Raw genomic sequence first — 25,989 nt, 5'->3', positions numbered from 1 at the left:
TCACCCGACCCTGCAGAAGATACTGGCGGACTCACTATGGCCAGAAGATCAAGCTCCAACTAGAACCATCGGGAGGCCACCATATATCCCATCTCCATCTAGAAGTTAACATGCCAGCAACAAGTACCAGGACAACAGGGTCTCAGATGGAAAAGAGGACATGATAGAAACCCTCACTCAAACGCAGCACACTGATATGAAGGGAGATAGGTAAAGACCCAAAACACAAAACAGAGTATGGAAACTATGAAGCCAGAGACAGTAATAATCACTCTGAATACCAATGGGCTCAATTCGTACATTAAAAGTAAGAGGCTGGAGGACTGGATTAGAAAACATAACCCATCAATCTGCTTCCTGCAAGAGACCCACCTTAAGCTAGCAGACAAGCTGATGGTTCCCGGCTATCAAAAATATATAGCGTCTGGGGTCTTAAAGGCTTGAAGGCAAATAAGCGGCCATCTAGCTCAGAAGCAAAAAAGCCCAAAGAGAAGAAGCACACGGCCTAAACGAATACAAGGTGTTGAATGGACCATGTAGCAGACACCAAGGAACAAAAACAATCATTGTGTGATCACCTTCCTCACATAATCACTGAAGACGAAAGTGTGCATAAGCAAGTGTGGTGAAGAAGGCTGATGGTGCCCGGCTACTGAGAGACATAGTGTCTGGGGACTTAAAGGCTTGAAAGCAAACAAGCGGCCATCTAGCCCAGAAGCAACCAAGCTCACACGGAAGCAGCACACCAACATATAGGTGATCATGAAGGGCAGAGGAGACCAGGTCTCCAACAACAAAGGTGGGGTGGTGGTGAGAATCATATCACCGTGAAAGAGGGGGAGTACATGATGGGGACCCAATGCCCAACTGTAGACAGCTGGACATCCCATCCCTTCCAGAGGGGTAGTGGGGAGGAGATGAGTCACTCAGGGTTCAGTGTAGCAACAATGAAAGTAAAAACCTTCCTCTAGTTCCTGAACGCTTCCTCCCCTCCCAATTATCATGACCCCAATTTTACCTAGCGGGCCTGGTTATACCAGAAGATGTACAGCGGTGCAGTAGGGATCTGGAAACACAGGGAATCTAGGACAGACAAACCCCTCAACACCAGCGGTGGGAGTGGCGACACCAGGAGGGAAGGGGGTGTAGAAAGGGAGAACCGATCTCGGAGACCTATGTGTAACCTCCTCTCTTGGAGATGGGCAATGGGGAGGTGGGTAAGGGGAAGACGCCGGGGAGTGTAAGATAAGATATAATAATTATTTATAAACTATCAAGGGACCAGGGGTGGCATCGGGGAGGGAGGGGGACAGGGGCAAAAAAGGGAAACCGAGCTGATTCCAGGAACCCAAGTGGAAGGTGAATTATGAGAATGACGAGTGCAACGAATGTGTAAGGGTGCTTTGCTCAATTGATGTATGTACAGATTGTGATAAGAGCCTTATGAGCCCCAATAAAAAGATTGAAAAAATAAAATAAAATGTTAAAAAAATATTCACTGACTTAATGTTTACAGTGTTGTAAAATATATATGTATATATGCATATATATCATAATGAATTCTTATGTTCTTTCCCCCTCCCACATTCATTGTTTGCTCCCAAAATTTCCTCACCCTTGCTACTCCTCTACTCCCCTAGGGCCCTATAGACCATTGCATCAGTTATTGTCTCTAGGGATCCGTGTCTGTGCGTTACAACTTTGGAAACCCAATAGAAACAACCAAAACCAAAACTAAAATAAAGCTGCAAGAAGAAAATAATAATAATATAAAGATAAAAATGAAAATAAAGAATGAGAAAGGAAAGACTACCATCAATATTTTAAAGTTCAGCAAAAAAAATACTGTTATGGAACAAGTGGGAAATACTTTACCTTAGAGCAAGTACAGGTTGGATCGAGAGGTAGGTCAACTGACCAATTGTCATATTATGCCATGGTCTGATCCACTGTGATCAAGTTCACAATCATCTCTGTCTGATGGTAAACCTTTTCAAGGGGATGTACCAGAGGTTTAATATGACTAGATATTCTTCAGATGGATTTTGAGTTCTCACTGTTCACCTACCCTTCGACAAGATGGATGTTCATCATTTGAGCTCTGGGACTTTTTCCTTCATTACATTTGAATTTAATTGTCACTATCTTTGGATCCCACATGCTGGTGTGCTTCTTCATTGTGGACTTCCTTGACACCTGACTTAGATGGCTGCTTCTTTGAAGACAAGCCTTTTAGACCCCAGATAATTGATAGCCTGGCACCATCTGCTTTTTTCACCCCACTTTGCTGTAATGTCCTTATCTTCATTCATTTTTCAATGAAGGTAAGTATTGAACAGAGCCATGTTAAGATCTTGTACCCAGAATATGATCACCTAGAGGATGGATCTAGCTAAATCTTGTCATAAACCATGGGCACCTCTACCTAGTGCCTGGAAAGTGAACATGTGAAACTCCACAACTGTGTTACTCTGGGTTGACTAGGGAAAAAATTCATAGACATTCATATGTGTACAAGAGAGAACTTTATATCAAAGAGCAATTGTACATTAAGAAAGCATACCTGCCCAGTCCAGTTGAAGTCACTAAGTCTGAAATTAGCCCATATATCCAATACCAGACTATAAATTCTTTTCAGACTCACACAACATATACAATGATGTCGAATGCAGGAAGACCACATGCCAGTGAGTGGAAATTCTTTTGGATCCAGTGGAGGCGGAAACATCTCAATGCTGTCAAGGGTCTCCACGTGGCTCCTTCAGCTCCAGGGCTCTAGTGTCGCTTCATGTGTCTTGTTCACAGGAATGTCTCACAGGGCATGAGCTTGTGTCCCGCCTCCAGGGAACTATTTATCTCCTCAATGCCTCCAAATGAGGTCATCAAACTGCACCCGCACTGACAGACTAAACTCCACCCCTTCATTCTTAAGTCTCAAATTGACAACAGATTATGCAACTACCACAGCAACCAAGGAGGCAGATGAAGAGGAGGACAGGAAAAGAGAAGTAGGTGCCTTCTCTGTTTTATACTCTACTTAAATTTGTATCTTTATGTTATTATTATTTTTCTTTATGTTTCTTTTTTGGGTTTTTAATTGTTTTTGCTATTGTCTCCCTGTTTGGAAGCAAAAAAGAAGTGGATGCATGGAGACAATAACTGAGGCAATGGTTTATATGGAAGGGGGAGGGGAATTAGGGAGTAATTAGTGGATCTGTGAGGCACGAGTGAGCATTAAGCTTATTTGACAATGGATATACAACTCTTTTCTAGAAGTGTTTTAAGTATGGAAATCTGAATGTTATATCAGGAACATTACAAAAGAAAGGGGGGGGGGACTTGATCTATGGTTACCATGTGTGAAGGAGGAAGAGTTTTTGCTTAGGGGATAGTGAATTAATTTTAATGGTGGTGGAAAAATATGCAGGGTGATTAAAATAATGGTTGTACAACATGAAAAGAATACTCAATGGCACTGAATTACACATGCAGAAGTTGTTGAACTGGTGAAAGTTTTGTTACATACATTTTTGCAAGTATGTGAAATATATTACATGAATAATGATTATGGAGGGGAAAATTGTTCCATAATTGACTGTGGTAGAGATTGTACAACTCTTCTTGATATGATTGAGGTATTGAATTATACGATAACTTGAAAAGTGCCAATAAAAGTGATTTGTTTTGTTTTGAAGAGAAGCAAATTCTCAGAAATGTTCATCATTTTACCTCCCACTTTAACCCTACAGCCTGCACATTTCATGGGGTACCCTTGTACTAAGGGTAGAACTGGGCTGCCCAGAGAGAAAGTGAAACATTCCAAGAAAAATAGTATCCCCAGGAATTCCCTTCGTTATGGCTCACACCTCAGGCCAACTGTCTGCATTTCTACAAATCTACACATGGTTTTCAGGAAGAAATTATTTGTCCATAGTGAGTGCAAATGACGAAGGGTAGAGATTGACCTCACAGAACAAAGGTCAGAAAAATTCCCTCTAGAGGCCATTACTCAGCTGCTCCTACTCAGAACCATCCTCCTTCTGCTTCCACATGCACAGCACACGTGAATCACCTAGAGTAAAATATGGTAACAGAGCTCCAAGTCACAAATGAAAGTCAGACTTCTTAGGTCTTCATCCTTACCATGTTGATCATAGATGCCTGTGGAGGTAACACCCTTCTGGATTCTTCCTGGTGACATGAATGTCCTACCCTGTAAGCACCTTCATGTCAAAAACAATGATTTTCATCTTAGAATGGTTTTAAATTATATCCCCCCCTTTATTCCTAGGTGTGATTGTTCAGGTAGAGCTGCTACAGACCAGTCATGAGTTGGGAAAGCTATGTGCAATGTCTCAAAGTGCTATGTCTAACTTTCAGGTCTGCAGATATCAAGTTTCTAGATCTATCAGGTTCTGGGAAACACAACCTGTGTTAGGTGGCAAAGAAGTCTTGTGATGAGAGTCTTAGCAACAACTCAGTTTTCACATATTGATACATTGAAACCACAACAGCTCAACCAGCTGGGTGTACTTTAACTGAACAATCTGAAACCTGAGGACAATGACATGTAAATGTAGGAAACTTACCAGGAGACACAGTGAAGGCTAAATGGTCAAACATCTCAAGCATCACAACACTAACTGGGCAGCAGAGGGAGCTCAGGGTACATGGGACACAATCTTTGCCACAGGAGCAGGTGCAGGGGATGCCAAGTTTGTTTCCTCTTGTGTCTGGAGTTTCTCAGTTCACCCACGTGGAGTACCTCTTCAAGGACACTTCAGCAACTACAGTTCTCATGTCTCTTATTTTCCTGAAGGGAAGATCCTAAAAATTAAAATTCCTTGTTCTTCCTGAGAAGACAGGGGAGAAAGAAATCACACTTGGGACAAGTTGAAATCAATCCCAGAAGGACCGATAATCTCTCTAGGCTGTTAAAATCTGACCTCCATGTGCTTCTCTCAACACAATCAGTTACTCTCCATCCTAATTCTTTTTTACCAGTTACTGTAGGTTGAAACTATATGTGTGTGAATCCCAGCCCAAATATCTCCTGTGAAGAGAAAACAAAAGCAAACCTGATTTTACCATTTCTGAAATAATTGACAGTTGCATGTATTTTTGAAACTTGGAGAAACTGACATTTTGAGATTCTTAATAAAGCATCAAAATGTCTCATAGTCATTAGAAATCATATAATGGCGCTTGCCCCAATCCCAACTATGTGGACTCTCCCCCTTCCCTTCCCCCCACCCCTACCTAAAGAAGGCAATTCAGAGAACAGAACTGAAGCTGAAGCTTGGGGACATGTGCATCTGTGATTAGAGCACACGGGAGAAGCGAAGAGGGTAGGAGTGTGAGAAGAACACATCCTGACCCACTAATCCCCAAGGACGATATTACTGCTCATAGCAGATAAGGCACAGTGAGGATCATAGGGCCAGTCACACCACAAGACATGATGTCCCTAACTGAACCATATCACTATGGGGGACAACACTGGAGACTCAGGGTGGGACTTGTGTCTGATCAGACCCCATCACATTGGGGCAAAATACTAAGGGCATGCAACAGCAAGGGAAGCAAAGCAATGAAGTCCCCGGGGAATGCCAAAATTAGATGTTGGGGACAGTGTGACACAGCACCCCTTCAGACTCGACTTGAAAGCATTCCTAAAAGTCAAAAACCAGCCTGCAACGATTTATATGCATTTCTTGTTTTGTCACTGGCTATCTTTTTGTTGTTATTTCTGTTTGTTCGGTTGGTTTTGTCTTCCTCTGTTGTTTTGTTTGGCTTTGCCTTGTTTTTGTTCTTATTAATGTCTCTGCATGTCGATCTAGATAGAAGACTGGATAAACAATTCAGAGAAGGAAAAACAGGACCAGTGGTCCCGGGGGGACATGGGAGAAGGAGAGGTGGGAGAATAGAAGGTGGGGGTGAGGGGATCAACCAACCCAAGGTCAAGTTAACAACAAATGAACTAAAATCGTTGGAGAGAAAGCATAGGATGCCTAGTGGGGATTAATCGAGGGCAAAGTCAGAGCGAGGAATTACTGAAACTCAAATTAAGACTGAACATGTTAGTGGGGCAAGAGGAAAGTAAAAGGAAATGGAGGAAAAATTAGAAAGCAAAGGGCATTTACAGAGGTCTAAATATAGGCATATACCTATGTAAATATATTTATATGTAATGGCAGGGAAATAGATATGTTAGGTATTAAGGTTGAAGATGGAAACTGGACCTCAACTCAAGTACTCCCCAAATGTAAGAACACTTTGTTCTAAAACCCTGCATTCTGTGATGCTCACTTTCCCAACACGATGGCGGTCGACAAATTGGGTGCATAAGCAAATGTGGTGAAGAAAGCTGATGGTTCATTGCTATCAAAAGATATAGTGGCTCTGGTCTTACTGGCTTGAAGATAAACAAACAGACATGTAGTTGAGAAGCAAAAATGGAAGAAGCACACCAGTCTGTGTGATCATGAAGTGTCCATGTGATCATGTATCAGGCATCAAAGACCCAGAACAAAAAAAATTTTTTTAATCATATCCATGTGAATGAAGAAGTGTGTGCAGTGGAGACCCAAAGCCCATCTATAGACAATTGGAAATCCCCTTACATATGGGTCACAAGAAAGAGAAGAGTCAGTCAGAGTGTACTACAGCACCAATGAAACAGACAACTTTCCTCTAGTTCTTTAATGCTTCTCCCCCCACTATCATGACCTCAATTCTACCTTACAAATCTGACTAGACCAGAGCACGTTCACTTCTACAGCTAAGATCTCTCAACAAAAGGAATCCAGGACAGATAAAACCCTCAGGGCCAATAATGAGAATAGAGATACCAAGAGGATAATGGGAAGATGGGAGTAGAAAGGGGGCATCAATCACAAGGACTGACATATAACTCCCTCCCAGTGGGACAAACAATGGAAAAATGGGTGAAGGGAGACAGTGGAAAATGTAAAATAAAAATTTATAATTTATCAAGGTTCATGAAGGAAGAAGAGTGGGAGAGGGAGGGGGGAAATGAGGAGCTGATATCAAGGGCTCAGGTAGAAAGCAAACACTTCCAACATGATGATGGCAGCATATGTACAAATGAGCTTGACAATGGACGAATGCATGGATGGTGATATGAGCCATAAGAGCCCCCAATAAAAGTATTTAATAAAAAAGAAAGCATTAGTATTGTAAAGCATAATACCTAGATTTGGAGAACAAAATCAACTCCTTAACCATGGGAGACTTCCTCTAGTTTTAGGAAGATGCCCTGGAAACGTCCTGATGTGTTATGCAAATTCACGAACAGCATTGGCTTCTCTGGGAGATGTAGAGATCTTCAGCATTTAAAGAACATCTAAGTGTAACTTGATACCTTAAAATTCTTGGTGTGCAAAAGATTTGTGAAGGGAAGGCAAGCTTGATTAAGGCAAGACAAACCTGCAGGGAAGGAGCAAAACTCAGGAGCCACTGTCATATTCAGCTCTAGTGGACAATTAGGGAAGGTCTAGAAGGTGATGATGAGGGTTTTACTTTTAGCATATGAATTTCCTTTCCAAAAGATAATTTAAAACAGAATTAGACAAGGGAAGCTTGTGTCAGATTAAATATATATTTCTACGGGGAATATTTAACTGCATCAAGAAAAGAATAAGCACCACACAGAGGGGTGGGGAGGAGGTGGGCACATTTCAAGGAAGTGTCTCTAACTGTAGGTTGACATTTCCATTAAGTCAATTCTTTCTCATAACAACCCTATAGGATAGAATAGGACTGCCCTTCTAGGCTTCTGCGTCTGTAAACCTTCATGGGTGTGGAGAGCATTCTTTCCCCTGCACAGCCATTGGAGATTTAAAATGATTGACCTTGCATTTAGCAGCCCATCGCATAATGAACTCCACACGCAGAGCTCTCCAAGATATCTAGAACATCCTTAGCTACTCTTGGAGTGACTCTCTTAGAAGTCATTCAACATTACTTATGACTATATAGGCAAAAGGTATGCAAATAGACATCTCCCCTGCTGATGAAAACCATCCAAGTCCCAACTCTGAAGTTCTTGGAGAGGTGCTCCAACTCTGGAATTCCCAGGTGCCAACATTCAGGACTGAACACATCAAGTCACCATGGAATCTGTATTGAGCTCAATTTTCTTTTTTGGAATTTCAAATGGTGCTTTGATGCAGATAAAGTGTGTATGAGGGGGCGTGAGTGAGAGGCAGTGAATATGTTATGATTTTCATCATCAGGATGTCGGTGTGTTTACAGGTGTCCAGTGTGAGGTGGAGCTATGGAATCTGAGGGAGACTTTAGGCAGCCTGAGGTTTCTCTGAGACTCTCCCCTGCTGTCTCTGCATTCACTGTCTGTGTGTATAATACACAGAGGGTCTGCCTAGGCCCAGAGAATCGGCGGAAGTGGGTTTCATACATTAATAGTGTTGGTAGGAAAAGCCACATAGATTCTCTGAAGGGCCAATTTACCATCTCCAGAGACAATAGTAAGAATATACTATAACTTCAAATGGACAATCTGAAATTCGAGGACATAGCTCTGTAATTCTGTGCAAAAGACTCAACAGTTGGTAGTTATATAATCTGGTGTAAATTTGGGACTTGAGAGGATAAAGAGGGAAGGGTTGGAGTCTGTCAATTGGGTCATAGCCAATGATGCCTATGTGTGGGCATCTCGATCTCCTGAGAATTCTGGGAAATCCCATATTCCATCTTTGAGGGGAAGACACTCTTTCTAATCCCTGGGAGACACCCTACTGACAAGGGTGACCCCCTGTGAGACATCCCTGAGTAGAAGCCATGTGGATCTACCTCATGAAGCCCTGGGTGCTGGAGAATCCATGTAGAGCCCCCGTCAGCACTGAGAAACTTACAATGCCACTCGATCCAAAGACTTTCTGCCCACTTTCCTGTGATCATCTTGCATTCTGGATCATTGCATGTACTTCATAAGTCTGAAGAGGAATTTATACATTGGTATCCGACATATGTGCAAATTATGGACTTATGGGCTTGGACCTAACTGGGGTTGAGATGCTTTCTTAATGTACAATTGCCCTTTATATTAAATCTCTTATACACAATATGCGTGTGTCTATGGATTTGTTTCTCTAATCTACCCAGACCAACGCATACAGTTAGGGGAAGTCAGAGTTAACCAAGACACGAATGTACTCTAGTGGAAGAGGTTAGGCTGCAGGGGCCCTCAGGACCCAGAACACAGGTCTCAGACCGAGGAGCAGGTGCAGATGGAGCTTCACCACTGGCTTCCTGTTGTGTCTGGGGATTCTTCTCCTTCTCGGTATCCCTCAGGGAATCAGTGCATCTCCTCACATCTTTCTCAAACACTCACCCAATCTCCCTGTGACGATAGGATGATTTTGAACTTAGTTTCTGTTTCGTTTTCCCCTTGAATCGCGCCACATTTCCCATATAATTGGTAATTCCTGCATCTAGGATGAATTCTGTTCACATCATCTGCTTCATCAAGCTCTTTATGCCTTGCATTCAATACCCCTCCTGTATTCCCTCCTTCCCTGGGACAACAGTCCCTGCTGTGCAAAGGATCTCATTTTATTAGCTTGTGTGTATATATATTTTTCCAGACAACATATTACAAGAACTTATCACCAGTAGCCCAATCCTATATCAAGTCGCCTGTCTCCATTCATCCAATCGGAGACTTTCTTCTCTGAGTTCATTCATTTTATTAATTCACAGCTCCTGTCTGCCCTTGTCCACCACAGACTGATTTTAGAGTCCGTTTTTTTTTTCTCCAAAGGCTGTTTGTTTAATTCAGTACTTGTGAATATTGATACAAGAGTGGGAAAAGGGAGACAAGACACATTTTATGCTTAGTCTCAAGGTACCTCCACAGAACTCACCTCCCTTCGTGCCCTATGTCCCCTTGTGCATGGGCTATACACGTCCTATTCTGCACAGGGCACCCACAGGTTCCCTTCAAGTTCTGTGGGTGGCTATGCCTCCACATATTATTGAGAGCAGAATATCCTTCTCTAGAGACATGACCAGGAACTGATTTTCCCTCAATTAGCAGTGTGACTGCTGTAGTTACGATCGTGTATTTCTGAGTCGGACACACAGAGGGAAAGGTTGTGGGAACCCAGACACAAACACCAATACAGGGATATGGCTGGGCTCAGGGGTCACTGAAAGCCCACAGATAAAAGGGGCCCTCAGGGGAGAAATGTAGAGGAGCCTAAGAAGGATTAGTTAAATTAGGTACCTATTTCCTCTACCTGCAGAGAAAAATGTCCCTACCACAGACCTCCACATTCTTGTAGCTCAGTGTATGTTCTTGTATGCACTTTATGTCTGTGTGTTTTGTGTGTGCTAGCACATTGCCTTAAGATGTTATACAATGTGACAGAACTTGTAGTCTGTTCTGCATTTATTTTATTATTATAATTCTAGTATATTTTAGTGTGTCTTTGTGGTTTTTCTTAAGTAAATGCATGTGTATTTATTAATCTGAGGGTATTATATGAAGATTTGTTAGTTGTAGTAGATGTGCTAATTTGTTCACAATATGCATGTGTATGTTAATATGACTGTTAGAATACAAATGTCATTTTGTGAGTTTCCTGCTAGTGTGTGTTCACTCCAACTCATCTGGGCTCTTCATCAAACTTTATGAGCTCGCATCTCCTTGAATAATCTACTGAGTGTTAAGAAATGACTTAGGCTGGGGGAATCCATTAGAGGCCCATAGTAATATGCACAGCAGAGTGTGCTAATCAGTGAAACTTCTTTTTGAAGTGGACAATAAGAGACAGAGGGACATGAACAGCAAATCCTAGAGGTGAGCTGGTCAATGCAGAGACAGCCTTAACTAGGAAACAGGCCAAGGGGGATGCTTATTTTCTCCTCTCTGCAGCTCTTGTGTTTACAGATGGCAATGATAAAGCCTTTGTAGAAGGATGCATGCTATACTCAAAGAAAGCCTAGTTGTAGGTAAATGGGTAATGCCAAGAGCCAAGGTGACGGCTGAAGCTTGAAGGTAAATGAGATGGATCAAGGAAAGAGATAACTTATCTTCCGTCATCTTTGCCCAGAGCATGAGGTTCAAGCTCTCTAAATAATGTTCAACTGATGACAAACAACACAAACTGTTGGAAAGGGCTTATTCACTTGTATTCTAGGATGTCCCATCCATAGACTTGGGCTTCTAGGAAGAGGGTGGATAGCTAGTGTGTGGGCATGAGCTTGTAAAACATGCTCCACCAGGAGGCTGAAGGGGTAGGAAGACAAAATGAGTGTGGAGGGAAGAGGCTGTGCTGCGATCAAGTGGGGAGGCATTAGCCTGGGTGGCTACTTGGATATCATTACCATTGGCCTTTTGCAAGCACCAGTGAGTTTCTAAGGCAAGGAGATGTGAAGTGGCAGTTATCTGACAGAGGTGTAGGTTAGTGCCCCTATAAAACTAATCTGCAAATCAGCCTACTAGAGAAATACACACTTCATAAAATTTCTCCTACCCACTCATCATGCATATGTGGAATATAAGGCTCACCATTCCCCTATGTTATAAGTCCAGGTTCCAATTTCAGAGCTCTGGGGCAGGCAGGTTGAAGAACAAGGTTGGATTCTAGGACCCTTGTTGAAGGCCATAAAGACTCAGCCTTGAAACGGCTGAGAAGTCTCAAGACCTATGTGTCACTGTTTGCTGATTTCTTCTGTGAGTTTACATTTAGAACAGACTGTTAAGAACAAGAACGTGTGCAAGCTCTGGGAAAATAGGTCACAAGAGTTGCTATGTGTATCAAATATGCTTGCTTAACAATGAGATAATTAACCCCAGGTTGTTTCTGCATGGTTAAAAGGAGTATGAAAAATAAACGCGAGGCTTCAGTATTCACTATTGCCCTCCCAATAAATTCTGTCTCACTCCCTCTTTCAGGACTGTTCAACTCATTGGCTGGCTTGGACAAGAGTGGCGCCCAAACCAGGGACACTGAAAACGGGGGACAAAGTGAAGGACACCGTGGATTACAAAGGTGTACACAAAGAGATTGGTGGTGACGTGAGTAGCTATTGGGAGAAAAATGGGGCAAGGAAATAGTAAACAGATTTTTGTAAATATTTTTCAAGATATGTTAAAAGCTAGAGGAGCAAAAGTAAGCTACCAAAGAATAGAGAAGTTTTTAGATTTTGTGGTTAAGGTTTGTCCTTGGTTTCCTGAGGAAGGGACTGTAAATATTGAAACTTGGCAAAAAGTAGGGAAATGGTTAAAAGATCACTACACCACTAATGGACATAGAAGGTTCCCATAGACACGTTTAGCTTATGGGATTTAGTTAGGGATAGCCTGTACCATAGGCATGAGGGACTCCAGCCTGAACACCAATTTGCATGCTCAAACAAAAGTGAAAGTAAACTTCCTTCTGCGCCTCTGCCTCCTCCTCAACCACTGAAGTCACTGAAAAGTTAACTGGAGGGCTTTGAAAGCAAGGATGAGGAACCCCTTGACCCAGGCGATGTGGAGCCCTTAGAGGACAAGGTGGCACATTATCATGATGAGGATTTGGGTATTTTCGCTGCCTCCGAGGCACTTCAACCTGAGGATCAAAACCTGGTGCAAGATACTCAGAAGTCCTGCCCAGATTAAACAAAGGTGGTAGGCTGGCAGGAAGCTTATGCATCATTAGCAGCAAAGATGAGGAAAATGCAAGTCAAGTTAATAGAAAAGCAGTCTGAGATAGAGTCCCATGAATGGGTGCCAAAACTTACTGGGGCCAAGGTATTTCAGAGGCTTCAGAGTGCATTCAGTGAAAGGAATCCTTTTCTAGAAGACTTGCCAGTTGCAGCACTGGTTGTGACTGGGGCTCCAGGAAAGGATCTATGCTTAGTGCTGCTGCACATGCAGCAAAACAAGGAGAGGATATAGGGGAGTTCAGTATGCAGTTCCCTGTAACTGAGTGACAGGATGCCCAGGGTAATCTGATGAGAGATCATACTCCTATTCCTTTCAAACAGCTAAAAGAATTCAAGGTTGCTTGTGACCAATATGTCCCGAGTACCCTTTTACTCAATCTTTATTAGATACACTTTCCATCGCGGTACTTGCCCTCACAGAATGGAAACAATTGGCTTTTGAAAATGCCAGGCAGTGCTGAGACCTTTTAGAAAAAAGGGCAACATGTCCGAATATATCAGACTATGCTCGGACATTGGACCTTTCTTTACTCAGGGGCTTGCGACAGCAGCTGCTTTGTAAGGAAAAACAGTAAAGGAGGGTTAATAATACTATGGAACTTATGGGAGCCCTGCAGGCTGGGCTCCCTTCCCCCTCTGCTATTCCAGCCAATACATATGAGATCATTTTAGATTTAAAAGATTGTTTTTATACCATGCCCTTGGATCCAAATGATTGTAAAAGATTTGCCTTTAACGTCCCTTCCACCAACTTCAAAGAGCCTATGAAGAGATCTCATTGGCTTGTTTTGCCTCAAGGCTTGGCCCCGAACCGGTATTAATATGGGGACGAGGGCATGTTTGTGTTTTTACGCAGGATGCTGATGGAGCACGGTGGCTGCCTGAAGAGTTGGTGCGGTTTGCAAACCATGCGGATGGTAATTTGCCTCGGTGTGTTTCTGAGGACATTGCTCAGTGAGCAGTATAGGCTTCTGTTCCTGATTTACCCTTCTTACATCCTCCTGTCTGGGAAGGTCTGGAAATCAAGGTGTGAGTTAATGACTCATGCCCTCCCTGTACAAAGTGAAGGAAATGTAATCTCACCCACTCCGCAGTCTTTTTCCCCTTGTGGACTAGAGACTCAAAAGAATAAAAGCATATTGTAGAGATTGTGTCTCACGGACAAGCCCATCAGGTATAATATCTCAAAGGAATTATATATCATAGCTTGGTCTCGCAACCAGGACAATACTAAAAAAAAACACTGCTGAATGGGAAAGGGGGCTGTCTGTAGGACTTTGGTGGTCAGACTCGGGTTTTCCACAAATTCAATGGTGGAAAATAGGGGCTGCTTTAGTGGACACGAAGCTTATGGGCCCTTCCTCCAGACCGCAGGGAAACGTTACTGCCTGCGTACCATCGCCTTATGTACTTTTGGCAGGGAATATTACTATAGATCATGATGATTCTAAGTTTAACATGTCTTGTAATAATTGTAATTTGTCTACTTTTATTACCTGGTCCCCTGAAGATATTATCATCGCCATTTTGTATCAATCTTCTTTTGTTATGCTACCAGTGAATATTACTGGGGCTTGGTGTTCAGAAAGAGGGTTATAGGTATTAGAAGAGATTGAAAAGCATTAACCAGACCCATGTGCTTTGTAGGTTTGCTTATAGCAAGTATTTTACATATACTAAGTTTAGGTGCTACTGCTACTACTGCAGCAATTGTACTTTCACAAATCATACAAACTGCCCACTGTGTAAATGAATTATCCAAAAATGTGACTACTGTGTTGGGAACTCAAGAAGATATAGACAGGAAGTTAGAACAAAAAGTAAATGCTCTTTATGACATGGTCATGTATTTAGGAGATGAGGTGCAAGGGCTTAAGGCCAGGTCTAGTCTACAGTGCCATGCTGTACGTACATGGATCTGTGTTACACCTAAATAGTACAATAACAGTCAGTATAGCTGGATTAAAGTGAAGAACCATCTTCAAGGTATATAGCACAATACTAATGAGTCTTTAGATTTATTACAACTCCATCAAAAAATATTAGCCATAAAATATGCTAAGTCTCTTGATTTTGATGCCGCTAAACTTGCTGAGGATTGGCTCCAGCACATTTGAGTTGCTTTCCCTTCATTAGGAAATCTCAGAGGCCTACCTCACATGCTTATGTCTCTAGTCAGAGCGGGAGTGTGTGTATTGTTGATCTCATGCATACTCCCTATGATACTGCACAGGGTTATGGTTGAATTATTGGACTTAAGAACAAAGCTTCATGAAGTACACCTGTGCACTTTGCCCCCTCCCCAAACAGGGGTGTAAGACGGAGGCTGGTTAGTCAGAGATGCGTAAGATGGAATCTGAGTTTCCCAAACTAAGACGGGTCATAGTCACCAACAGGACTGTGACTGATGACAGGTAAGGGTGATTTGAGGACTCCACAACCTAAGACAGGCACAGTCAGTTGCCGACATTTTGAGTAAAGACACCTTCAGTAAATAGAAAAGGGGGAGATGTTGAAGGCCATTAAGACTCAGCCTTGAAAGGACAGAATTCTCATGACCTATGTATCATTGTGTGCTGATTTCTTCTGCGACTTTATGTTTAGAATAGACACTTAAAAACAAGAACAAGGAAGTATGCAAATGTATCAAATGTAGTTGCTTAACAATGAGATAATTAACCCCGGTTGTATCTGCATGGATAAAAAAAATATGTAAAATAAACTCCAGGCTTCAGTATTCCCTGTTGCCCTCCCAATACTTTTTGTCTCTCCTTTTTCCTTAATCATCACTCCCCCTTTCAGGACTGTTTGACTAGTCGGCTGGCTCTGACAGCCTCTCATTTATCAAAACTCTTAATCTAAAGCTTGAGTAAATTTTAACTCCTTCCAGAAAATTGGTTAGCTTATGGAAAAAAGACCAAACAAAAACCCTGAATACTGAAAATAATAGTCAAGAGATCAATAGTTACACTGTATTAGCTAAATCTGCTGAACTATGCCTCTTTAGAGTATTGAAAGGAAAAGATATTACCTCGAGGACTCGGTTCACCTGACCAAAACATGCTATTGTCAATTGATTTCATGTGCATTTGAAAGATGGACAAAGGAAGGCTGAGGAACAATGAATGCATTAGAATTGTGGTTCTGGTCAAGAATATCTCACTTACCATGGACAGGCAAAGGACAAACAAGTCTGTCTTGGAATAAGTAATGACAGAGTGCTACTTAGAGGTAAGGATGGTGAGAGTTCATATTATATACTTTGGACATATTATCAGAAAACATCATTCCTTGAAAAGGATACTCTGTTTGCAAAAGACGAAGGGCAGTGAAAAACATGAATCCCTCTACTAAATGGATTAACAAAGTGACTGCGACAATTTGTTCACCCTCACATCAGGGCCCACCAAACCCCAAGCATGATATTCTTGCTCGAATTGGCCAATGCACAGAGAGGACCATAGGCCCAGCCACACCACAAGACACAACATCCCTCAATGACCCATAGCACTATGAGGGACAACACTAGTGGCACAGTGTGGGAAATGTGCTCGATCTGACTCCACCACACTGGGGCAAAATGCTAAGGGCATGCAACAGAGCAGCAAGGGGAGCAAAGCAATGAAGTGCCCGGGAAATAAAACAATAGAGTGTGTGGCCAAGGCATGGTACCACATCAAACTCAACCGATAGTAAAATACTCTTAATGGTCAAAAAACAAACCTGGGACGATTTCTAGTCTTTTCTCTTTTTCTCCAATAGTTGTTTTTTGTTTGTTTTGCTCTGTCTTGTGTTTGTGCTTACTATTGTCTTTGCATGTCTATCTAGATAAGATAGGCAAGATAAACACACCAGAGGAGAAAACAATGGGGCTGATGGTTCTGGGGGGGGATACAGGAGACAGGGAAGCGGGGGGAAAGGAAGTGGTTGTTAACCTGGGGTCAAGGACACAAGTAATCTAAAATCCTAAAATCGATGTCGAAGATACTCTGGGATGCCTGGTAGGGCGTGATCAAGGGCAATGTAATGAGAGGAATTACTGAAAACTGATGAATGCCAAACATGATAGTGGGACAAGAGGAAAGTAAAAGGAAATAGAGGGAAGTACCAGGAGACAAAGGGCATTTATAAATTTCTAAATACAGTCATTTGCATATTTAAATATATATGATGAAATGGAAATAAATCTATGTACATATATTTAAATGTTAAGTATTAAGGTAGCAGACGGACATTGGACCTCTATTCCAGTACTCCCTCAATGAAAGGAGACTTTGCTCTAATAACCTGGCATTCTGTGATGCTCAGCTTCCTGACACAATCAATTAAGACAAAATGGTGCAGAAAGTTGATGCTGTCTGCCTATCAAAATAATAGCATCTGGGGTCCTAAAGGTCATCTAGCTGAGAAGCAACAAACTCCACATGGAAGAAGCACACAAACCCGTGTGATCATGAGGTATCAATAGGATCAGGGATCAGGCATCAGAGACACAAAACAAAAAATCCTATCAATGTCAAAGAGGGGGAGTATGGAATGAGACATACAGTCCATCTGTAGGCAAGTGGACACCCCCTTACAGAAGGGCATTTTATAAACTAAACCAGGACACTTGTAAATATATATACATATATATGTATATATATTTATGTGCTGTATACATCTATTATATATATTATATATAATCATGATATATAAAATCATTCTATATAATATATATAATCATTATATATTATTATGTATTATATATAATGGATAGACATATAAAGCACAAAAGAATATAGCAGCTAATTAGTCCACACGGCTGTACAAAGTGCTCAGTTCATCTCACTTCCATGAAACATTTAATATACTGGAAATCCTTCAACTCATGAGAGCCCCTGGGTCCAAGGTCAAGGAAGCAGACAGGTGAGTCTTATGTAGGGCAATGCAGGTAGTGTGGACACAGGAAGCAAACAGAAGGTCAGGTCATCAACAGTCAGCAAGACAATAGGATCCAACAGTCCCAAGCTCAAGTGATGTATAAACCAGCAACATGATGAACCACTTCTCGAAGGAATCTCAAGTTCTAGCGACATGATCCACAGGTTGGCAGTCCCACTGTTAGTGTAGCTCACAAGTTGGGGCAGAGAACTAGCAGGCACACCCTGATCTGATCAGAAGGGAGCAAGAGAGAGAGAGAGAGAGAGAGAGAGAGAGAGAGGCAGGATTTGCCTAGCCATTTATCTATTTGCCCTCCAATCAAACTGCAACATTATTAATACCATGTTCCTATTGCCCAAGTTGGCACAATAAACCAACCTATCAGAAAAGGTGAAAGGATGAGAAGAGCCAGTTAGGGTGCAGTATAGCACCAATGAAACATACAACTTTTCTCTACATCTTTAGTGCTCCCTCCCCCCCACCCCCCCTCCCCGCCCCACTATCATGAACCCAAACCTACCATACAATTCTGGCTAGACTAGAGAAAGCACATGGTTACCGATAAGAGCTAGAAACACAGGGAATCAAGGGCAGATAAAACCCAGCAGGACCGGTAATCAGAGTAGCAATACCAGGGGGGTAAGTAGTAGGTGGGGGGTGAAGGAGGAAATAAACACAATGATCTACATATAACTCCTTCTCAGGAATGGACAACAGAAAAGGGGTGGAAGGGAGACATCGGTCAATATAAGACACGAAAAAGCAATAAAAACATAAATTATCATGGCTTCATGAGGGAGGAAAAAAACGAGGAGCTGATACAAAGGGCTCAAGTATAAAGAAAAATTTTAAAAACAATTGATAGCAACATATGTACAAATGTGCTTAACACAATGGATGTATGCATGGATTGTAATACAAGCTGTATAAGCCCCTAATAAAATGAGTTAAAATAAATAAATTAATTAAATTTTTAAAAACATACATTCATCCTCAATTGTGAGGATGGCACAGGAGAGTGCAGTGCTTTGTTGTTGTGCAATGGGTCCCTGTGAAATCGAATTGACTCAATGACAGCTGACATAACAGTCTCAGAATCCACAAATATGCATCCAGCACAAACACAAAGACATTAGTGTGTGTTTACATAAGGTATTATTTCTCTCATTAAAAAAGGGAAGAGGTTTCTTCAGTTAATAAAATTGGAACAAACAAGGTGACAACGAAATCACTGAGGCATTCCTACCCCTCATTAATCCATTCTTTTGGTGAGCTGAAGGCAGTTCTCTAAGGGCCTCACAGCATGCCAGATGGCAGAGTATTTTCACAAACATGAGCTCTAGTCTAAGGGCAGCACAGTCACTAAGTTTTTGGTTTTTTTTACAAACCCTTGTGTGGAGGGCTGACTTTCAATAGATCGCAGCGAGGGAGCTGCTCTGCTATGTACAAAACCCCGACCCAGAAGCAGGTCGTCTACGAATGGTTTAGCACCAGGCTCCCCACGAACGTGCGGTACGTGACGGGCGAGGGGGCGGCCGCCTTTCCGGCCGCGACCCGTTTCCCGGGACGTGGGGCACTCTGTACCAGACCCCGGTTCCGAAGCACAGCGGGGGCAAGCGCGTGGCCGGCCGAGGCGGATGCGCTCGTGGCCCGCCTGCCGGCGGGGACGGCAGAGCACCAGCTATCCGAGGCCAACCGAGGCTCCGCGGCGCTGCCGTATCGTTCCTCCTGGGCGGGATTCTGACTTAGAGGCGTTCAGTCATAATCCCACAGATGGTAGCTTCGCCCCATTGGCTCCCCAGCCAAGCACATACACCAAAGTCACTAAGTTTTGAGTAGCTATTTGTCTTTCAAGGAAACTGTGAATCATGTAGTCCTGTACACTGAGGGTTCAGCTGGAAGATCAGAGATCTAGCAGAGCAAGAGACTGACAATAGTTAACTCACTGGATTTCAGTATGTTTAGAAGGTCTATAATCAATTGAATCAAAATAAAATGTCATGAGAAACTTCCAGCCTAACTGTATGATACATGAAAACTAAAAATTTTGGCAGAGTATTCACAAAAGATGAATAAACACTTTTTTTTACTGTTTTGTTGTTTAAGTTCAACTTATTGGGTTCCAACATAACAATAGTTTTGAGAGAGTACTTAGTAACACCATCTATGAGACCAGAAGTAACCTGAGACCAATGTCAGATAATGATACTTTAAGAAAACTGTAGACCAGTGTTGATAAGGGATCTGAATGAAAAAGTTACATTAAAAGCAGGAAACTGAGACAGATAATATATTAAAATAAGTATGTATCATGATTAATTCTAATCATCCCAGAACTGAATTAACACAAGAAAATAAACACTCAGATATGTCTACTGATGGGGGGGAAAGTCAATTATCTAAATAGACACAGAATACATACTAAACAAAGTCAAAAGCTTTTCACGTTAAAAACAACTACAAATCTAACATGAAATGGGTCAAATCCAATATGCTAATACACATTCATGAAAAAAACTGCAAATTTCACATGTAGAAGAGGAAAAAATTCACACTACCTCAGAATCAGCATAAACATACGTGTCCATTTCCACCACTCATATTAAAAATTGTACTAGCTAGATTAATCAGAAAAAAAGAATTAATAAAAGGAAGAAAAACTTCCAGAAACAAATGAAAATTCCTTCTTCATCATAAATTGATGATTTCATATAAAAAGATGCCAAATAGGTGATAAATGCTATAGCTAGTAAATGTAAAAAAGTTGTAGGCTACATTTCAACACTCAAAAATAATTTGGTACTTAAATCCCTAGTGATTAACTGCTAATCTCCAACTCCCAAACTATTAACTCTTATATATTAAGATGCTGCCCATCTTTCCAACACACCGATACCCTCCTAAAACACAAGAGGAGGAGGAGGTGATGCTGTTTGCTAGCGAATAGTGAGCTGGCCAGCCCGGCTGCAGGGCTAAAATGGGCACAAACAGGAATAGCGGATTTATATACGCACTTGGCAGGTAGCACACATATTTCCGAACAAGACTACTGGTCGACCTCCTTAGTGGTGATCCAAAAGGATACTACAAAAACGTGTGCATGGTACACACACATGCACATATGTACACACAAAAATCACGTAAGTAAAATAATAGAATTGAAAATAGACATTTTGTGAAACATTTTGAAACAATGATAAGATCTAAGAAACTAAAATGGAATCCAACTCAACTATTTAAAAGTTTGTGAGAACAGGAGGGAGAGCCTGGGGACCCCAGGGTTGGAGAGCGCCGACAGTGGGCCAGGGATCCAACTGGCATGCTGACACACAGTGCACAATGTGAGCATCTCCAACGTGTTTTCCTAATAGGATCTACCAGTCGACCACCTACGTAGTGTCTAGAAAAACAATTAAGTCCCCACTCAGTGGCTGGTATACCCACCTTGTCGGGCAGGGGGCAGCCTGGGAATCCAGATTAGGGGCCATCAGGGTGTGTGGAAGCTGCTCCAATCTCTCTCTTTCTCCTCCTTCCGCTCCTCTGTCCTCCCTCCTCTCTCCTCTAACCCAGCCCTTCTCTCTCCACCCCCATCTTACAGGAGAGATCAGATCAAATCATTCCAACATTGAAGGATTAAAAAGTGACATCACTATGAACACTTGGCCACCACAAGCCAGTTATCCCTGTGGTAACTTTTCCAGCAATTCCTGCTGAAAACCCAAAAGGTCAGAGGAATCTGGAGGTCCTGCTTTCACAGTCTATATTCCTGAAAATCAAGATCCTGCAAGCTTTAGCCCTTCTGCTCCAGGGGAGGTTTCTGTCCTCCCTCAGCTCACCTTAAGACACCTACATTACCTTTGCCAGGTGTACTGTCCCAGTCAAACAACCCACTTGACCCTGATAAGTCCATGGAGACTCTAGCTAAGGCTCAGAGGGAGCACTGTAAGAAATGCCAGTGCAGCAGCAGAGGCTTACTTTTGTGTATGTGCACAAGGTGCTCCATTAAGTCCTCTTGGACTTCAGCATCTCATTCAGGGCCATGGACATCGTGCACTCGTTGATCGACAACTGTGGGCTCATCGCCTACCAGGCATCTCAACTGGCACATTCCAAACTGCTCCACCATCAAAGCCTGGGACATCCTGGCAACTGTGCGCCTGCTGTTGCCCTGCAGGCAGGCTGGCCAGCTCTCGCTGCACTCTGGTAAAGTAAATTGTCCTTCAGCCTCACAACGTTCATAACCCAAGGGCCCATTTCAGGGTCACTTCCATTTTCATCCCCAAAATAGAAGTCAAGTACTTTAGCATTACTTTTTTTTTGTTTCTTTGTTTCAGTTTGTTTTTTTGATTCTTCTGTGCATAGTTTAGTTAGATTGCTTTTATGATGGAGAACTTTCTTTTTTTCTTTAACACTTTTTGGGGCACTGAATCCACATATCCCACAAATTCCCACAATTCCATAGTTCAGCCATCTTAAGCACTGCAAAATCATTACCACAATCGATTTCATATTGTCTATTTTCCCACCATGATTCAATGGCCTTTAAAAAGGCTTATTAGTCACTTTCAGTTCTAGTGTTCAGTCCCCTCAATCCTTCATTCTTAGTCCCCAACTCCGCCAGCCACCCACCCCGACCCCACCCAGACATCCTTACAAACCATCGCATGTTATTTCATCTCCAGATATCCACTCCTTCTGTGCTTCACAAACTGAACCCAACAGAAGCAATAAAGAATACCAAGGAAAGGAAATGGGAATGGTTTAAAAAACCATAGTAATATATAGATAGAATTCTAAACAAGGGGTTAAGAAAAAAAAGGGCCGCGACCAATATTTTAAAGCCAGGCAAGACGTTTCTGTCACGAACTCAGCAAGAAATCTTGTGCCTAGAACAGACTCTGATCGGGTCCAGAGGGAGGTCAGCAGAACAAGACTCCGGGGCTCACCTTTGAGCTGAGGAGGTGCAAGGAGTCTCGGGGAGCAGGCATCGCTGTGTGGAAGGAAACAAGGGAGGGGGGTTAGGAAACTCACAAAGCAACAAATCTGGGAACCCGGACCCCAAAACCCCAGCCGTGATCCCCTTTCTCCAACAGGGACTCCCACCATGAACCCCACCCAATCCGAAAGCGGGAAATAGGACTGGCCTTAGGGACACCCGCCCACCTCTCACCAAGAGAAGCGCTGGCAGGGTTCCTGGGGGAGAGAAAGGGCGCTTGCACCCTAGTCAGCTGGACTAAAATAGCCTCCGCCCACATACATGTCCCGGAGCCCAGAGCCTCCCACCTGGGAGCGCCGGCAACAGGGTGCTCAGGCTGTGGGCGCTTCTCTGGCACCCCAAGCAGAGTACCGACAGTGGAATCCTTGCAGTGAGTTGCAGTTCAGAATAAGACACCGCCACTTCCGGCCCTGTCTGGGCGTGAACCGGGGTGGGAGGAGCTGGCGGGGTCAGAGAGGGGTAGGGGTCTGCCTTCACTTCCTCTCAAGGCAGCTCTTTCCCCGCCCATTTCTGCTGAGATGCCAGCACAGGCGCCTGGTGAGGGGGTGGGCGGGGCCTGGCCGGCTTGGGGCGGGGCTTGGGGAGGAGCCAGAGAGGAGAGAGGCGGTCCACGCCAAAGGGCCCACACCTGTGGCTGAAACTCCAGCGGCAAAGACTCAGATAACAATGGCTGAGGCACCAGTAATTTGGCCCTTTGCAGAGGGAGTGCATGGGTGACATGGTTGAGATAGAACCATGTACATTGGGTGTGGATGTGCATCCTCCTAACAAACTGGAAACACCCAACCCCCCAACTCTGCCAAAGTGTTAATGGGGCTGAAGCAAGAACTGAGGGTCCCTGCTTAACATATGAGTTCAAACAGTTACCGTACCATGGGCTCAGAAGATAAAGGGGGGCCTGGCCTCTATCACTTTCTGTTTATAAGGACAGGACTCCCTCATATGCAAATTATCTTTCAGGCACTAGGGTACAATTTCACCCTTGGGGTGGGAAAACTATCAGTTCTCTTCAGACAGGGCTGTGGGTCTCTTGGGAAACAGAGCTGTGGTCTAAAGATGCTATTGCTGTGTGTTCTGCTGTGCCTGGTGACAGTTCCCCAAGGTGAGAGATTCAGATATCCGACCTGGGTCTATGAAGATAGTTATGACTTCAAGTGACTGACATGGAATATTTTTTTTTTAATTTGCAGGCGTCCTGTCCCAGGTGCAGCTTCAGGAGTCGGGTCCAGGATTGGTGAAGCCCTCCCAGAAGCTGTCCCTCTCCTGCATTGTCTCTGGTTTCTCCATAACAAGCAGTGGTTACTGTTGGAGCTGGATCCGCCAGACCTCGGGGAAGGGGCTGCAGTGGATGGGGTGCATAGATTATGGTGGTAATACAGGTTATAACCCGTCCTTCCAAAGCCGACTCTCCATCACCAGAGACACATCGAAGAATCAGTTCTCCCGGCAGCTGAGCTCCGTGACCGCTGAGGACACGGCTACGTATTACTGTGCAAGGAGCACAGTGAGGGGAAGTCAGTGTGAGCCCAGACACAAACCTCCCCTGCAGGGAAGACACTGGGCAGCAGGGGGCGCAGAGAACCCAGCCTTAGACAGGCACAGATGGATGACAGGGAGGATTTCCTGTTGGAATTAGGGCTTTCTCACTTAACTCTTAGCCTCCCCTGGCACAGGTTTTCATTTTGCCATCTTTTTATCTATTTTACATTGGGATGCAAAGTTCAATGTCAGTAGTTTGAAATCACCAGCTCCTCCAAGCGAGAAAGATGAGGCTGTTTGCTCCTCCAAAAGATTAACAGTGTCTGACACCCTACGGAGCAGTTCTACTCTGTCCTAGAATCACTGTGATTCGGGATTCAACGGTGCCAATGGCTTATAGTTATCGAATTTCTGAATTTGCATCTTGTTTTGTTTATTTATGTCCATTAATTTGTTTTCTGTGTATTCTGCATTGTGTTTAATCATACTTCATATTATTATCAGGAATTGTTCTATTTTTTAAAATTGTTCTATTTTTTCCATCATCCTGGTCTCCACAAAACTTCATATATCGTATTCTCATTTTAATTATATCATCCTTTTCTGTGACATCTTTTATATTATTTTAAAAATCTTTATTAACATGTTAATGGTTTTCCCTTTAAATATATATTTTCCTGATTGTGCTTCAATTTACAAGGTTCTTTTATAAAAATAACCTTATTCTCCCTTCAAGTTGAATTACTCCCCTTCTTGTGTACTGCACACATATAACTGTTGATTTCTGTTAAACCAGTGTCGTAAGTCACTGACAAAAGCTCAGCTCACACACAGGCTCTGTGTGCAACAGTAGTTTGCTCACAGAGAAGAGACAGAGCCGGCTCACCATCAGAGTAGGCAGCAGTCCTCACAGCCAGTGGTTTCACTCTGTGGCCAGTGCAGGGAGGGAGGTTTGCAAGCATCCCTCCTTTGTGCTGCAGTTGAAGAACAGCAAACATAGAGAAATAAGGCTGTGCTGTGAGCTGAAATCTCCTTGAAGGCAGGGAGTAGGTGTTTTTTGTTGTTTCTTGCTGTATTCAATATCATGCATATGACAAGCAGTTTGCGTGTTCAGCATGAGCCACAGGGCGTGTTGCAGGACACCAGCTACTAAAGAGTGCTTTTGGATCCAGAATATCCTGAGAAAGGCAGTCAACTGACAAGATCCTCACATTGCAGTAGCCAGACTGACACATCCGAAGCACACCTAGGTCTGTTATGGATTCCGAGGAAGGGCTGCTGGCTGCACTTGGACTGCCTGCTTCCTCAATTTAAATTCTTATTGGAGTTTATCTCATGTATTTTGTCATTGGGGGATAGCATTCTTGAATTTCAGCGATATGTTTTTCTTTTTGATGGTAGATGAAAGCCAGAATTGATTAACATAAAGAGACAGCAAGTAGAATAAGGGTTTCTGGGACTACAGTGGAGTGGTGGTGGTGGTGGAATAAAGGGAGATGGTGCCACTAGTTGAGAAAGGAAGATGATGTTTTCAAGCTAATTGGGGTAGCAGTTGTATAATACTGCTTGATGCACTTGAACTACGGATGGATATGACAACTGCATTTGCTCCCAATAAAACAGTTTTGGAGGAAAAGTGAGACAATAAATAAAATATTAAATAAAGAATATTTATTCCATTGCTAACACTTTTTATAAATTCAAATTTCTGGCTTATATCATAATCTCTTTTCTGATTGAATATTTTAGCTAGTCTTTTGAAATGTTGTACCAGCAACACTCTCCATCAGTTTCTAATTGTGAGTAAAAAATGAAAACTATGTCATATTCTAAGTTATTTTTATCATATATGTGCTACAAAATAATATTTTCAACATTCTTCTCATACATAATTC

At 42.8% G+C, this 25,989-nt stretch overlaps 2 long non-coding RNA genes across 2 annotated transcripts in view; both read right to left on the bottom strand.

Moving 5' to 3' along the window:
- LOC142436847 (uncharacterized) overlaps positions 1-23,040 on the bottom strand; it is a 53,224-nt gene extending 30,184 nt beyond the window's left edge. The window contains exons 1-2 of the long non-coding RNA XR_012782153.1: positions 22,903-23,040; positions 22,566-22,609 (exon numbers count right to left, since the gene is read on the bottom strand). This is a non-coding gene — a long non-coding RNA (uncharacterized LOC142436847). The remainder of the gene's footprint in view (positions 1-22,565; positions 22,610-22,902) is intronic.
- LOC142436848 (uncharacterized) lies at positions 3,995-21,930 on the bottom strand. The gene is made up of 3 exons (XR_012782154.1): positions 21,595-21,930; positions 4,590-4,853; positions 3,995-4,223 (listed from the first exon to the last, which is right to left on the bottom strand). It is a non-coding gene; the product is annotated as an uncharacterized LOC142436848 (long non-coding RNA).
- Positions 23,041-25,989: the final 2,949 nt, after the last annotated feature.

Source organism: Tenrec ecaudatus, unplaced genomic scaffold, assembly GCF_050624435.1.
Source record: "Tenrec ecaudatus isolate mTenEca1 unplaced genomic scaffold, mTenEca1.hap1 Scaffold_690, whole genome shotgun sequence".
Classification (NCBI taxonomy): domain Eukaryota; kingdom Metazoa; phylum Chordata; class Mammalia; order Afrosoricida; family Tenrecidae; genus Tenrec; species Tenrec ecaudatus.
This window is presented reverse-complemented; position numbering and strand designations above follow the sequence as displayed.